Source organism: Choloepus didactylus, chromosome 13 (assembly GCF_015220235.1).
Source record: "Choloepus didactylus isolate mChoDid1 chromosome 13, mChoDid1.pri, whole genome shotgun sequence".
In the NCBI taxonomy this organism is placed as follows: domain Eukaryota; kingdom Metazoa; phylum Chordata; class Mammalia; order Pilosa; family Megalonychidae; genus Choloepus; species Choloepus didactylus.
In genome coordinates this window covers 10,447,728-10,464,476 of record NC_051319.1, presented here as the reverse complement: position 1 = coordinate 10,464,476, position 16,749 = coordinate 10,447,728, and the positions used below count along the sequence as shown (strand labels likewise).

Sequence of the window (16,749 nt, the reverse complement as noted above, 5' to 3'; positions counted from 1 at the left end):
TAATCCTTTTACTCTCTACAAAACTTTTCAGACAAAAGCCCCCAACTTAAAAATATTTGGTAGTGATTTACAGCATATATTTTCCTATTAAGCTCTCACAGAACCTCAGTTTGGGTAAACCCCACAAGCAAGCTTTAATGTAGTCTCAGCCAAAGAGGGAAGTAAATGGTGATGAATTTTTTGTCTCTTGTTTTTCTAAACATTCAAAGCAGGGTCTGGACCATGTTGCAAGCAGAGAAAAGAGGTTGAAACCAGAATGTCCTCATGGAGGGTGGGTCCTGCCTTCCTTATTCACATAAGTACAGCACTTCGCCAGTAGCTTTCAGTAGATAAGATTCTTGCAACAAAGATTGAGAAAGCTGGGTTTAGTTGCCTGGAGGGTAGCCATTGGACCCTTTCTTTGTGGGGCCATGTGGGTCTAGTTCTAACTCCTGCTAGAGTGGCCAGACATTTGGAACCCCGGCTGTACATGCACAAGTACTCCCAGATTTTTAAAATAATAGCTAAAGGCCAGTCACACTCATGGATTTCAGATATAAACAAGCTTCATTGGCTAGTCTTTCAATTAAGGTCTGTAGGTTTTAACAACTGTAGAGAACAATCTGATGGCCAAAAAAAACATCTCAAAGTGGCAATTGTTTGGGATTACCCTGAGGACTCCTACTTACATACAGTACTAAAAATATAAGTTCAAAAGTTATAACTTCATTCATTTATTCAAGGTTGGCTGTGGATGGAACGCAACTATTCAACATTCTTGCTGTTAACTCTAGTTCATTAAGTTCCACTGAAAATGGTCAATGTTTGATGTGTAACATTCAAGATTTCTGCTAATTAAATATTACATATTGAATATTACAGAGATGAGGATAATTCTTACGAGCAATCCCAAGCCGAAAAGCCTATTTGTGTTAAAAAAAACCCACAAATATATCTAGCTATATCAACAAGTATTTATTAATCTTACTGTTCATTAATTACCTCATGAAAGGTTGGTGTTGTAATTGCTAAATATTTCCTAGGAATGAAAGAAGCAATTTCAAACTTTTTTTTATGTGCTGAAAACAAAGCGAAGGCTCTTGGATGATGAGTTTATTTCCCTGGATTTATGTATAAAAGGAGATATTAAAATTATTTGAATACTCTTTCTCGAGGACGTTTACTTAATGTTTAAACCATTGAATACATTACCAAAAAAAAAAAAAAAATTCTACCATGCTTTAAATGCTTGAGAGTTTATCTTTCTTCTCCGGTAGTGTTAATTAGCAAAAGAACCAGGAGCCCTAAGACGGATAAAGGGAGCTGGGACGCGAAAGAGTGGGAAGGAAAGCAAGGTGGAGCCCGCCATCCTTCTGGGTTAGGATTAGTTCGTATGTGACTTGATTCTTGAAGAGAAAAGGTCAATGCAGGAATTAGGTGATTCCTTCTCAAGATGGAAGTCCGAGCTCTCGGGCGTCTCGCAGATTATGAATGGAGCCCATGGTTTCCCGCCTCCTTTGCAACCCCTTTAGGCGGCTGTGAATTTAGGAAGGGGGTGGCGAGGTAGACGCCCGGGGTCCTCGCCGGCGTCCTCCGTATCCCTGTCTCGAGGCCGGGGTCGGCGCGCTCACTCTGTGTAAATTCCAGGAGGGCCCGCGCCTGGCTGATGGAGCCTGTAGGACGCGACAGGAGAGGGGGGATTCCGCTGGGGTGTGCAGTTGGAATTGCGCGAATGTTGACATTAAAAGGAAAAGCAAATTCAGCGTCCTAACCTCGCAGATTACTCGCATCTATTTTTATATCTAAGCCAAGGTCACTCTTTAATACCGGGTCGTATAGCTCTGGATTGGGGCGTCGCGCTCTGCCTGGTGACGGCGCCGGTGGAGAGGGGAGGGCCGCGTGGCGCCCCCCGGACGGTCTGGCTCGTACCTGTCCAGCGGCGGCCTGAAGGCTGAGCCCTGAGGGAGACAGGGCGGCGTCCGGGGCGCCGAGGAGGGGCCGCGCCGCGAGGGGCGGGGGGATTCGCGGTGGGCGCGGGCGCGCGCCGCTGCAAGGGCTGGAGGCGCTGCGGCGCGAGTGCGTCACGCCGGCGGAGGGCACGGTGGGCTGCGGCCGACCCGCCGACGAGGAGCCCGGCGTCCTGGGCGAAGGAGAAGCGGCTGCATCAGTCCTGGCAGCCGCGAACTTCGCGGCCCGAGATCGGCCTGGGGTAGCCAGCGAGCAGCCGCCGGCTCCATTCATTCCCGCGGCTCCGCCTCCTTTCTTGGGCTCCGGCGGCTCCGGGGGCGCGTCCGAGGTGAGTGCGCAGCCCGTCTGGAGCTGGGCCCGCTGGGTGAGGCCGAGGCTGCCTTACCGGCCCTGCGCCCCCCGAGGGCGGCGGGGGCGATGCGGGCGGCCCCTGCAGACTCGGCCCGCGCCGCTCCTGTCCGCACGGTCGGGCTGGGCCCCAGGCGAGCGTCCAACTGCGGGCGGCCGGCCGGGTCCCAAGAGGGGTGTGTGGCGCGCCCCCAGGTGCGCTGGCCTCCGCGTCAGCGCCACCATTTTGTGTGAGGGAATGCCTCCTTCTCCTTCCCTCGCCTCAGATTTTTGCATTCGGTTTCCCAGGTGCTGTTTGCTGAGCCCTGTCCCCTCCCGTTTTTCCCCACCTGGAACTTTCCGTTTACTCCGATTGCGTTGGCTTGGTGAAAAAACGGACGTGGTGAGGTGCAAAACTTAAGCGTTTAGACTCGGGTTTAACCAAGCAAGTGGCTGGCTTTCTTTACCTTTAACTACTTTTGGAATAGGTATCGTGTAGATTCCCTCTCTTTTAGAATTCAGGTCATTGTAATTTTGTTCTAATTCTTAGCTGTCCAGTATGCAATTTTTCAAGAGGCCTGTGCCCCAGGAGATGGATGAACGAAGCCTTAAGCTCTACATGGTTTATACCTCAGCGGTCTGGATTACTTTTTAGACTCGTTTATTGTCCTTGGGGAGAAATGATAAAGCATCTCACTGGCTTTTCATCTGGAAGTTGGTGTTGGGTATCTTGATCACTAGTAGATTCCGGATGCAGGAACCACCTGATGCAGGCTCCCTTGCCCTTTTGGAAGATCCTTTCAAAACCTAAATTAGAAAGCTCATGTTTGAGGATATTTGAGGGGGTTGGAACGGGAAGGACATGTTGCTAAAAGATGACCTGAAGGAAAAGTTGTAATTGTGGTTTTCTCTGACCTGTTACACACTTTGTCATTTTCAAGGTTCCAAAGAATTTGGTAATTCTTGTTTTAATTTGTTGTGTCCGATTTCAAGTACGGAGTGGATTATATCCGTGCCGTTTGTATTTTATGACTGCATCACAAACAGGGATTAAAATTTGGAATGGTGGCAATTGCATAATACATGTAAAGCCTCTGGAGGGAACTCACCAAAATGGCTCTGGGTTTGATGGGCCAAATAGCATCTGCTTGTTTTTTTTTGCACGTCATAAAATGTGCAGATAATCCTTGCAAACTACATTTTGTTTTCCTACTATGAAGTATTTACAGGGGGGAAGATTTTTAGGAACTAATATGGACCAGACTAAGGTTTTGTTTTGACCTTTGCTTGTTTTTTTGGTGGGGAAAGGAGAGGAGGTGGTGAGAGAGAGGCCTGGGATAAGTCTGTTGTGGTAAGATTTCTGTTACAAAGATAAAATATCACAGTCTTTCACTGAAAGCTTGTAGCTGCCATAGTGGACTCCTCTATTTGCATTTATGATAAGGATTAGTTTGGAGAACTTAGAAATGAGTAGCAACATTGGCCTTCTGCATGAGAGATTAGAGTTTAAGGTGCTTTACCTGTGGATTTTATGTTCTAAAAGGTTTCAAATTAGTCTGACTTGAAATAGTATTCAGGTCATTAAAAATGGTATCATTTCTCTAATGTGGAATATACATCAAACAAAAGGTTTAACTCTGATTTGGAGAAAAAGTATTTTGTAATTGAATGTCTTTGTGTGTAAAATTTCAAAGTCACCCTTCATATTAAATTAATCTATACTTTTTTCCGATTAGTTGAAGACTCTTCTACTAATTTTCTCTACAAACAAGTGATTCCATATCATAAATCATCCCTGGCAGAAATGTCATCACTCGTATTAATGACATGTGTGTGCTGTGGGGAGAATTACGGAAGTGACAGGGAACTTGCACATTTAGAGATGAGTCTGGGTTTTGGGAACTTAAATGAGCAAACTTCGTCTTCTCAGGATTGTCCATCATCTGGCTGGACCCTATCTGAGATCAAGGAATGAAAATAGTCCATTACGTCTGGAAGTTGGGAGGTTATTGCATGCCTTAAGAGAATTATCAGTATAGTAATGAGGGAAGAAGCCGATTTAGGAATTAATAGGAATGGAGAAAAAGACAATGATGAGCTTGACTTCTTATTGTACAATGAAGAAAGGCTCTACAGAAACATGGTTGATAAAGTAATAAACTGAACTAATAAGGAATGCTAACAGTCTAAAGTAAAGTATTACTTTGAAATGTACCTCAACATAGGTAGTATGGGTAGAGGGGGTAATAATAAAGCGGGAAATAGAAAAAGATCACTAAAGTAAATACTAAAAACTGTTCTAATTTCATTGATGATAATACTGTCAGTAGCACACATTTAGATACATATTTTACGTTTAATTCTTCGAACAACTTTTTGAGATAAGCTCTGTTACAACTACTCTTTTGCAGATGAAGAAACTGAGACCCAGAAAGATTTAAGTATCTTAAAAGTCAGACAGCTAGAAACAGCAAAGCCAGGGCTCAAACATAGGTCTGTTTGGCCTAATTGTGGAACTGTACTGCCTCTGAATAATAACTACTGTTAATAATAACTATTGCCTCTGAATAATAACATCAGATATCATCGGGTTAATAAGATCATCAGGTGTATAAGGGGTGTATTCAACCTTTAAAGGGCTGTTATGTATGTATGTGTAAATGACTTTAGACTGTAACATTCCTTATTAGTTCAGTTTATTACTTTATCAATCATGTTTTTGTAGGGGCTTTCTTCATGGTACAATGAGAAATCAAGCTCATCATCTCCAGAGGGATTTAACCTGGTGACCAGATTCCAAGGTTAAGGCAAAAGACCAATATAACCCTTGATTATAGCTATATGTATTACAATTGTTATAGAATATAACAACCATATTGTGTAGTCACTCCGTAGGAGTTAGATTTTTAAAACCTTGTAATATAGTTTCTTCAGACTTTACATGTCTTTCTCCTTTCCTTACTTGGAAGCATACCAGCTGCAACTGACAATCTTTGACCAGCTAGTAGAATGGTCCCTATTTTCATGCAGTGTAATTAATTTGTGGGCAGAATTTATTGTTGATAAGTCCCAGTTTTTTGCTCTTCAGGGATATACAGAATAGGACCAAGTTTTCACCAGGGTGTTGACTCTTCAAATATGAAGGGTAGCTTTCTTACCTCCCTTCCCCAATGAGATATTCCGCAAATTTCTGTCTCTCACAGAAATTTGGTCAAGCCAATGTCAGAGAATTCTGCAAGAGGGCCAAGAGTCCATAGACTTCAGTTAAGTGGTCATTTGTATATGAAATTAAAAAAACAGGAATCATTTTGTAAAACTAAGCTATGACTTTTTTTTTTTTTCCATTCTTAGAAGTTAATCATATACAGAAGTTAGTATTTTCCCAACTAAATTTATTCAAAATCCCTTCAGTTTCTTCTCTCATGGTTTGGAAAATAACCCATAAACCTTCTCATCCTTGAAATTAATATCAAGAATTTTCAGATATATATTCTATTCCAAAGCCAAATAACAGGATTTTGAACATTGAGTTGCCTTTTGCTAAATTTAGCTATATTTTTCACTTAAGAAAACAGGATCAGATCCAAAATTAAAAAATAGATTCTCAATTCAGGATCCACAAAAGGTAACCAAGAGGGTTAACATGAATTATTTTAAGTTTTTCAAAAAGCATACGTTTTCCCTGCATTAATGTGTAAAGTAACAAAAGCTGAAGATATTCTTTATTCTTAACTAGAAATCTTTCAACTCACTTCATTGTGGTTGTACTTTATCTCATGCAGATCAAAAGCTTTGAATGACAAGTCTGGGTAATTCACAATATATTTTTAAAATGAGAAAGTAAAGCTAATTTCGTATTTGTCTTTGTCCTTCAGCAATGGATAATTAAAATATAATACAACTAAGTGAATTCCAGTTTTTCCTTAGCTCTGTTTTGGAGTAATTTGTTAAAGAAGTATCTGACAGGCATTTTCCTTTGTTAGTTTTTTTGTATCCCTTTTATTTGTTTATTTAACTTTAGCTTTAAAACATTTGGCCTTGTTTTCAGTCTGTAGTAACCATTTAAAAATTCTGATCAAGTTGGATCACAATGATTAGAACAGACATGTAAAGTCTATTCATTGTAAGGTTTAAAAAATCTAACTCCTATGGAGTGCCTACATACTGGTGGTTATATCCTGTAATAACTAATACACAGAGATATATCCAAGGGTTATATTGGTCTTTTGTCTTGACCTTGGAATCTGGTCACCAGGTTAAATCCCTCTGGAGACAGACTGCCTTGGTTCAGAGCCTGACTGCTGTTGCTAGCTGTGTGATCCTGGGCAACTTACTTAACCTCTCTGTGTATAGGGTACTTGTCTCATGGTACGTGAGAAATAAGTGAGATAATATGTGTAGAGTGTTGGGCACAGTGATTAGTGGAAGGTGAACAATCAATAAATGGTAGTTCTGTCACTATCATCATCATCATAATCATCAAAATATGATTATAAATGAATTTTCAGGAAACAAACACTTTGTAAGTTAGGACCTTTCTTCTTGTTTTCTCTTTCTGAGTAGCTGTAATTGCTTTGAAGGAAAGTTATTTTTTTTCCTTTCATTTTAACAATATATTTTACAAATCACATTTTATGAGTACTAGACAAGTTATATACAAAAGCTAGATATAAATATATAGAAAGAAAAACAGTAGGACCAGCACAAGAGAAGCAAGCTAAGACGTTCCAAATATATATAACTTAAGAAAAATACTAATTTTTCATAGCTAATTTTTCATGAATTCAAAAGCAATTCAGAAATGAAATGTAGTATATTCAGATTACTATCAAAGTTAGGAATTAGAGAATCAACTACACTAGTGCTACTTATTTTAAAAAATCCTTTCAAACGTTCAGAAGCCAAATAACTGTCCTTAAATGAATCTTAGGTAAAAGCTCTTACGTAACCATAAAATTTTAAGCTTTGGTTAATAGATGCTAAATATAATGGAAAATTTAAAAATTATCTCCTTTATATGTTATATTCCTGAGATTTTGCTAAAATCGCTAAAATAAAGAACTTAATTCACTTTACTCAGTTTTTTGTTTTTCATTTGAGTACACGTAAGTGTAGACAAATTAATAGAAAAGACTTCAGAAATCATTTGGCTTGTCCTCACTGTTTACATGTGTAGAAAAAAATGAATTCTGCGTTCCTGGAGTACTAAGCTTGGTAGTATAGACAGATGAAAAATAAATGTTGTCAGAGATAAAGATAACAAAAAAAGTATGCACAAGATATATAGTCTCCCAACTTGTCTCATTTCCCTTCAAGTCTTCCTATCAGTCCGTCCTACACATGGCTGCCTAATAAATATTTTTAAAGCATAGTCTTGAATCTCTTCCCTGATCTAGATCTTAAAATGGCTTGTTCCCTGTGTACCACCAAATAAAGTCCAAACTTTTTAGTCACCTATTCTTGGCTTTCTGTGTTTCTGTTCTCATTTATTTAGCCAGCATTCCTACCACCACTTCTCCTTATATACTTTAACTCTTGGAAATCCAGCTACTTGACATTCTCACCATGCTTTCTGGCTTCAGTTTAGCATATGCCGTCTCTTTATAGGGTCTTCCCTCTGTGTTGTTCACAGACTGTCTGTTGCTTTTCATCTAGCAGCATGTCTTTGAATGTTCACAGAATTTTACCTGTCATATCTGTGGCAGCTGTTCCTCATAACATCGGTGTGTGGTTTATTTATATAAACGGTTATTCTGTCATTAACTGATTCATTTATTTAGTAAAGCTGTACTGATGTCAGTTAGGAAAACTGCTGTCTTTCATTGCTTGTCCCCATGGGCCAGCTGCCAATGGAAGGTAAAAGGATTTCACTTAAACTGAGTGTGCAGCCCCACTTCAGTTTGCAAGAGGGTTTTAAGAGCAGATGTGTATATGGGGCCATGGCTTGGTGCAAAGTTGGAGAGGGCTGGAAAGGAAAGAGATGGCTAGCTAGCCTGTGGTTAAGAGGCTGCTGATTTTCCAAGTTGGTATGATACCCTGTTACTCTTGGTGTTACATTTCTTGGTTGTGCAGTGAAAACACTAGGGAACGGGCTTGGGTGGTGGTGGTGATTGCGACTCAGCAGGATATTTCATAAATAATATACCCAAGTTAAGCACCAAGTTTTCTTTTGTTTCTGCTTTTGTTTTGAGCTAGGCTTTATTCCTTTAATATTTTCTATTGTAGAATAAAACATATACATAGAAGTGGTAACTTTCCAAGTGCAATTTAACAAGTAGTTGAGAGCAAATTTCAAAGAATATTATGGGTTACAGTTCCACAGTTTCAGCTATTTCCTTATTGGGAAGTATAACATATATAAAAAGATAATACTTTTCAAAGTATGATTTAACAAGTAGTTATAGAACAAATTTCAAAGGATGATATGGGTTACAGTTCTACCATTTCATTTCTTTCCTTCTAGTTATTCTAATACCCTAGCAACTAAGAAAAAGAAAATTATATAGAGATTCAGTATTCATAATCCTTTGCTAAATTCCATTTTGTCTGTTGCTACTCCTTCCTCTAGTTTAATCATTTTCCTGATCTTCAGGGATGTCTAGGCAGTGACCACCCTAACTTGTTCGTGTTGAAAAGGGGTGTCAACTTTATGAGAAAAGGGGACATACCTGATTGATGTTCTTGAAGAGGCTATTTAGCTTAAGTTAATAGAGTCTGGGTTTTGGGACTCAGCTGGCATAGGAGTTCCCTGAAGGATTTTAGTTGCCGAAGAATAAACCTAAGTGAAACTTCTGTAGAGGCTCAGATAGGGATCTGGGTTCCTTTAATATTAAAGTATCAGTCTTCTTCATGGTTCTGAATGACGCAAACCTGTGATGCTTTATATGTTAAAAGTATCTACAACAGTGCCTATATTGTTTAGACTCTTCTCTCTAAAAATTTCCTGCATCTTGAGGTTTACAATACCTAACTCCTGTTAAGTTGAGTAAAGCAGTATAAAGTCAGAATATTATATGATAAAGAAGCCAAGTATAAAATAAGTTTAGATTAATTATCTAATGTTGAAAGGAAAGACAAGATTTTACGGTGTATTCCTTTAATCGTTCTTACTCTGTCTTTCCTGAGCAGTGTTCAGTAATCTGGGTCATGAGGTAATGTGGTTGCTGGCAAAGAGGAAGTATATTCTTTTCTTTACTGCAGTACAGTATATTTTAGGGTCAAGTGGAAGCTTCAGTTATAAGTACATTTCTGTTTCTTTTGTTCTTAAATATCATCTGCTAATTTATTGTAAGGCTTTTGCAAATGTATCTGAGGAGCATAAGTAGCTCTCTCTAAAACCTGTTTGTAGTGTACAGATATTAAGAAAAGACTTCAGCATCCATTTCTGGATTTCATAATTTAGTGGATATTTATTATGTTGTGACTGCCCAGCAACTTTTGAGCGTGTTGATTTTAGTCTCATTCTAGCCTTTAGGAGTCTTGTTTTGTTCCCCAAGATAGAACTCTCTCCCTTGCCTCATTCACATTCCATCTTCCTAGAAACTAGGATGCAGAGATATAACCTAAGATTTGCCAATCAGAGGCATCCAAGAGAGCCTTCACTACAAAGTGAACAACTCTGAATAGAATCTACCTTGTCTTAGTGGTCTATTTTCTTTGATCAAGTTAATTTTATTCTGCCTCAGTTTCCTTATCTGTTAATTGGGATAATAATAGTACCTATCTAATAGGTTAGTATGAGGGCAAAATGATTTATTTATAAAACAATTAGAACAGTGCTTGACATATAGTATTATGTAAGTAATTGCTTTATAAATTTGTTATTAATATGCATTTCTAAGTCATTTTTATTTTCAAGTATATTTATCTCATATTGAAACATTGAATTGAAACTATTAATTATAATACAATTTTTGTTTATTCCTTTGGGTTTCCTAGGCTTATCTAGTTATCCAGCTGTTTTTCAATTTCGTATTTTATTGGATTGGCTATAGCTTTGTGACTTATTTAAAAAAACTTAACATTTAAAAAGATGTTTCCCACCATTTTTTGAAGTCTTGAGTCATTACACATTGACACATACATACTTATGTCGTAAATTAAGTCCATTTGGGGAAAAGCCTTGATTTTTAGGACCCTTGGTTCAGGTCAGTTCTAGTGTAATTAGTTAAAAGGTGACTGAAGAGAGGAATAGCTGAGTTCCTTTTCTCTTAGTTACTATGCCAGGGATAGTGAATGGATATAGTTACATGGTAGTCAGTACTGTTGGAATTATTGATAGCTTTTTTCTTTTTTTGAAGAATCAACTTCATTGAGATATAATTTACGTGTGATAAGATGCACACGTCTTAAGGGTTCAATTTGATGTGTTTTAACAGATGCTTATATCCATCTAACCCCCATCCCACTCAGGATGTAGAACATTTCCATCACTCCAGAAAGTTCCCTCATGCCCCTCTACTTTCATTCCCCACTAGCTCCAGTCCTTGCCCTAGGTTAACCACTGATAGGACTTTTTCTGTTTATAGGAGTTTGATGACAATATATTTTGTTAATCCTCAGGAAGCTTTTAAAACTATTTTTGGAAATAGCTCCACCATCTTTCTTCTCTTTATTTTTGATGTGAGGCCATTCTTGATGACTCAGTTTGAATCCCATTGTTCACATCAATCAAATTAATTTTCTCCCAACCATCTTTAAACAATCCAACATTATCTTTTTAATATGTTTTTTTTTTTACTTGTTTTACTGTATGTCTCCCCCTGACAAAATGTGGGCTCTGTAGAGTCCTTGTCTGTCTTGTTTACCTATTTCCAATATCTAGAGTCATGTCTGGTGTGTTGTGAATGCTCATATAAATATTTGTTGAAAGAATCATTGAATAAATGTTTTTCTTTGTTTTCAAAAACTTTATAACTCAAGCTCATTCTGTAACAGTCTCCTTTTCTGTGGAATAGCGCTCCACTTTGATCTGTTATTATTGTAGTGCTGGGTGTTACCTGTTAATCTGAGTTCATTAAGTTTTTTTTTTCATATTCTGGGTATCTTTTAGGATCAGTCTAAGTGACTCATGTATGTTAACCAAAGATGTAAGGGACTTCTAATGGGAAGAACAGATCTTTGAAGAGGTGTATGTTCAGCAGATCAGGTTGTTGTTGGGGACTCTGAGGAGTGTGAATATGAGGGATAATTCAGGTGGGCAGTTTTCCTGTGTAGTCATGCATTCACACTCTTCTGAGTTAATTTCATGTTTACCTTTCTTGTGTCTCTATGACAATGTCCAACAAGTAGAGTATTTGGACAACAGAAGTTGCTTGGTAAATATTTAGTTAATAAATGACTTTTAAACTACTTCAACAATGTATTTTCTTGACTAAACCCTTGTCCTGTCTTCATTTTGTGTTCTGCCTCTAAAATAAGTGAATATGGAAATGCTATTCTTCAGATACAAACTCCTGTTTGTCTTCTTTTACTTCAACAAACATTTTCTTTTACTTGTGATCCTTGACTTTTCTCTTTTTTTCTTTCTCTACCTAGTCTGGATCCCATGGTTTACTGCTTCCATGCTCTCACCAGGAGCCTTTTCTTCTCTGCCCACTTCACCCCAAACAGAGATGAATTCAATGAGTTGCTTTCTCTGCCTTTGCTCTGTGAATTATGTGATTGCAGAGGAAAATCTTGTAATTCTGTTGTTGGAATGCTACTATACTTTTGGGTTTCCAGCCTTCACTGTTGTGTATCAATTAAGTGACTTGTCTCTAGAGAACCACGTGTCCCATAGCCCATGATGGCTGTTCATTATTTTTACTATACTTCTTAAACCCTGTCCTTCTATCCAGCACTCTTTTAATATATTCTAAATAACAGAAATGGAGGCCATAAGTTTCTTATCCCATTTTCTAGTTCACTTTAAGTTTATATTGGTGGTCATTCTTATGTCCCTCTAGCTCTTTGCCCCCCCCCCCCCCCACTGGATTCTGTTTTTTCCTGACCATTCTGGAATCTTACTCTACTTATCCTCTTTGTCTTCTGCATTTCAGTTTTCTTTATTCTTGTCCTTTCACCCCATTGTCTTCTTTTAGCCTACAGATCTGATCCAGTCTGATATCCTTTAGATTTCTTTCTTTGATCATACGTGCCCTTCAGGGTACCACCATGTCTTTTTTTTTTTTTTAACACGATCTGTCAAACTTTATTTTTTAAGAATAGCTTTATTGAGATATAATTAATATACCATAAAATTCACCCTCTGCCAAACTTTTATATATATATATATATATATTTATTGAGATTGTTTACATACCATACAGCTATCCAAAGTTCCAAAGTGTACAGTCAGTTGCCCATGGTACCATCATACAACTGTGCATCTATCACCACAATTAATTTTTTTTCCATTTTAAATTACTCCAGAAAAGAAATAAAGACAAAAAAAGGAAACTCAAATCCTCCTGTTCTAGTTTGCTAATGCTGCCAGAATGCAAAACACCAGAAATGGATTGGCTTTTATAAAAGGGGGTTTATTTGGTTACACAGTTACAGTCTTAAGGCCATAAAGTGTCCATGGTAACACATCAGCAATTGGGTACCTTCACTGAAGGTTGGCCAATGGTGTCTGGAAAACCTTTGTTAGCTGGGAAGGGATGTGGCTGGCATCTGCTCCAAAGTTCTGGTTTCAAAATGGCTTTCTCCCAGGACGTTCCTCTCTAGGTTGCAGTTCCTCAAAAATGTCACTCTTAGTTGCTCTTGGAGTGTTTTTCCTCTCTTAGCTTCTCTGGAGCAAAAGTCTGCTTTCAGTGGCCATCCTCAGACTCTCATCTGCAGCTCCTGTGCATTCTTCAAAGTGTCCCTCTTGGCTGTGTCAGGCTCCCTCCTTCTGTCTGAGCTTATATACTGCTCCAGTAATCAAGACCCACCCTGAATGGGTGGGGCCACACCTCCATGGAAATTATCTCATCAGAGTTATCACCTGCAGTTGGGTGGGTCACATCTCCATGGAAATACTCAAAGGATTCCAATCTAATCAGCACTGTAACATCTGCCCCACAAGATTGCATCAAAGTACATGGCTTTTTCTGGGGGACGTAATACCTTCAAACCGGCACACCTCTCATACCCCTAACCACCCCCCACATTACTGATTCATAGTTTTGATATGGTACATTTGTTACTGTTGATGAAAGAATGTTAAAATACTATAGTATATAGTTTGCAATAGGTATATATATTTTTTCCTATATGCCTCTCTATTATTAACTTCTAGTTATAGTGTCATACATTTGTTCTAGTTCATGAGAGAGATTTCTAATATTTGTACAGTTAATCATGGACATTGTCCACCACAAGATTCGCTGTTTTATACATTCCCATCTTTTAACCTCCTGCTTTCCTTCTGGTGACATACGTGACTCTGAGCTTACCCTTTCCACCACCTTCCCACACCTTTCAGCATGGTTAGTTATTCTCACAACATGGCTACCATCACCTCTGTCCGTTTCCAGATGTTTTAAGTTCACCCTAGTTGAACATTTGCTCATAATAAGCAACCGCTCCCCATTCTTTAGCCTCATTCTATATCCTTGTAACTTATATTTCATGTCTATGTATTCACATATTGTAATTAGTTCATATCAGTGAGACCCTGCAATATTTGTCTTTATGTGTCTGTTTTATTTCACTCAGTATAGTGCCCTCAGGGTTTCTTCATCAACCCATTTCAAGATGGTTTTGTTCACACACCATACATTTAGTTGTAAGTAAACAATCGTTGGTTCCCTGTATAGTCACGTATTTATGTATTCAGCACCATTGCCACTGTCTATATAAGGACATCTCCATTTCTTCAACAAAGAAAGAGGAAGAGTGAAAGAAGGCAGAGACACAAAAGAAAAAGAAAAGAGAGAGAGAAAAACAAAACAAAACATGACAGCTAGAAAGCAACAAAAGGAAACGTAGCATTAACCTAAAGTAGAATAAAGAGTCAGACAACATCACCAATGCCAGGAGTCCCATCCCCTTCCCCTATATCCCTCCCCCCCAATATGCATTTAGCTTTGGTATATTGCCTTTGTTATATTAAAGGAAGCATAATACAATGTTTCTGTTAATTATAGTCTCTAGTTTGCAGTGATAGTGTTTTCCCCCCAATCCCATCCTATTTTTAACATCTTGCAATGTTGACATTCATTTGTTCTACCTCATGTAAAAACATATTTGTATCTTTTATTACAATCGTTGAGCACCCTAGGTTTCCCTGAGTTATACAGTCCCAGTCTTTATCTTTTGTCTTTTGTTCTGGTGTCCCACACAGTCCTAACCTTCCTCTTTCAACCATACTCATAGTCATCTTTGTTCAGTGATCTTACATTGCTGTGCTACTATCTCCCAAAATTGTTTCCCAAACCTCTCAATCCTGTCTTTTCCTTTCTGTCTGCAGTGCTTCCTTGAGTGTTTCCTGTAGAGCAGATGTCTTGTTCACAAACTCTGTCATTGTCTGTTTGTCAGAGAATATTTTAAGCTGTCTCTCATATTTGAAGGACAGTTTTGCCGGATATAGGATTCTTGGTTGGTGGTTTTTCTCTTTCAGTATCTTAAATATATTGCCCCACTTCCTTCTTGCCTCCATGGTTTCTACTGAGAAATCCACATGTAGTCTTATCAAGCTTCCTTTGTATGTGATGGATTGCTTTTCTCTTGCTGCTTTTCAGGATTCTCTCTTTATTTTTGACATTTGATAATCTGATTATTAAGTGTCTTGGTGTAGGCCTATTCAGATCTGTTCTGTTTGGGGTACGCTGCACTTCTTGGATCTGTAATTTTACGTCTTTCATAAGTGATGGGAAATTTTCATTGATTGTTTCCTCTATTACTGCTTCTGTCCCTTTTCCCTTCTCTTCTCCTTCTGGGACACCAATGACATGTATATTCCTGCTTTTCGTTTTGTCCTTAAGTTCCCGGAGACATTGCTTGTATTATTCCATTCTTTTCTCTGTCTGTTCTTTTGTGTGTAGGCTTTCAGGTGCCTTGTTCTCCAGTTCCTGAGTGTTTTCTTCTGCCTCTTGAGATCTGCTGTTGTATGTTTCCATTGTGTCTTTCATCTCTTGTGTTGTGCCTTTCATTTCCATAGGTTCTGCCAGTTGGTTTTTCTTTCTACCTTATGTACGCCCAGTATTTTCATTATATGGTCCATCTCTTTTACCATATCTTCCCTAAACTTTTTGAATTGATTTAGTAGTAGTTGTTTAAATTCCTGTATCTCAGTTGAAGTGTAGGTTTGTTTCTTTGACTGGGCCATAACTTCATTTTTCTTAGTGTAGGTTGTAGTTTTCTGTTGTCTAGGCATGGTTTCCTTGGTTACACCAGTCAGGTTTTCCTAGACCAAAACAGGCTCCGGTCCCAGAAGGAAGAAATATTCAGTATGTGGTTTCCCTGACGGTGTATGTTAGAAAAGTGGTACACCCTGTGAGGCCTCAGGTCACTGTGCTTTTCTGCCCAGCAGGTGACACCTGTCAGCCTGTCACTCCAGACTAGTATAAGGAGGTGTGGTCCATGGCTGTTTTCCCCCAGGCTCTGGGGTCTGGTTCTAAATGGAAGGTGGGTAGTAGGCCTCACTTCTTTCCTCTTAGGGAAGATAGACCCCCTAGGGAGAGGTCATTAGCATTTCAGTGGTTTCCCTCTGCCTATGTTATCTCCACCCTTGTCTGGGTCAGAGCGCTGGGAACTGAAAATGGCTGGGGCTTTCTCCACTGAGCTGAAACAGGGACAGAAAGTCCCCTTCTGGGCCAGTCCTCAGCCACCCTCTGGTTCTCCAAGGTCAGTTGTCACCCAAAGCCTCTGTCTGCTTGTTGGGGATTCGTAGCTTATATTGAGCAATCTGCGTTTGTTAATTAAAACCCCGGTTGGAGCTCAGCTGAGCTGTATTTCCTTGCTTGGGGAGAGCTGCTCTCTAGCACCACGAGATTTTGCAGCTCAGGCTGTGGGGGGAGGGGGCTCCCGGCTTGGATCCGCAGTTTTGACTTACAGATTTTATGCTGCGATCTGGGGTATTCCTCCCAATTTAGGTTGATGTATGATTAGTGGACAATCAAGTTTCTCCCCCCGCAGTTATTCTGGATTATTTACTGGTTGTTCCTGGTTGTTTATTAGTTGTTCCGGGGGGACTATCTATCTTCCACTTCTCTCTATGCTGCCATCTTAGAGCCTCCCCTTTTGCCAAACTTTTAAAAGAAGTTTGCTTTCCATGTTTTCAATTCTGTTTACACCACTTATCAGTCTGGCTTTTACGTCATCATCCTACTGAAACTATTTATATAGATTTTTAGGGACACCGTTGTCAAATCATGAAAAGAATCAACAATAGTCTTATGACCATAACACAGCCATGTACGACTAGAGCAGGGTTTCTCAACCTTGGCACTAGTGGTATTTTTTGCCAGATGCTTCTTTGTTGTAGGGGGCTGTCCTGTGCATTGTAGG

At 39.1% G+C, this 16,749-nt stretch overlaps 1 protein-coding gene across 3 annotated transcripts in view; it reads left to right on the top strand.

The window, feature by feature from the left end:
* Window positions 1-2,040: 2,040 nt before the first annotated feature.
* The window catches only part of FAM169A (family with sequence similarity 169 member A), a 123,134-nt gene continuing 108,425 nt past the window's right edge, over window positions 2,041-16,749 (top strand). For 2 of the 3 annotated variants that reach the window (XM_037802066.1, XM_037802063.1), the window contains exon 1: window positions 2,041-2,275. The gene's annotated coding sequence lies outside the window, so the exon portion shown is untranslated. Of the gene's footprint in view, window positions 2,276-2,685; window positions 2,763-16,749 lie in introns of those variants that run through there. The other variant, XM_037802064.1, reaches the window with a different exon arrangement.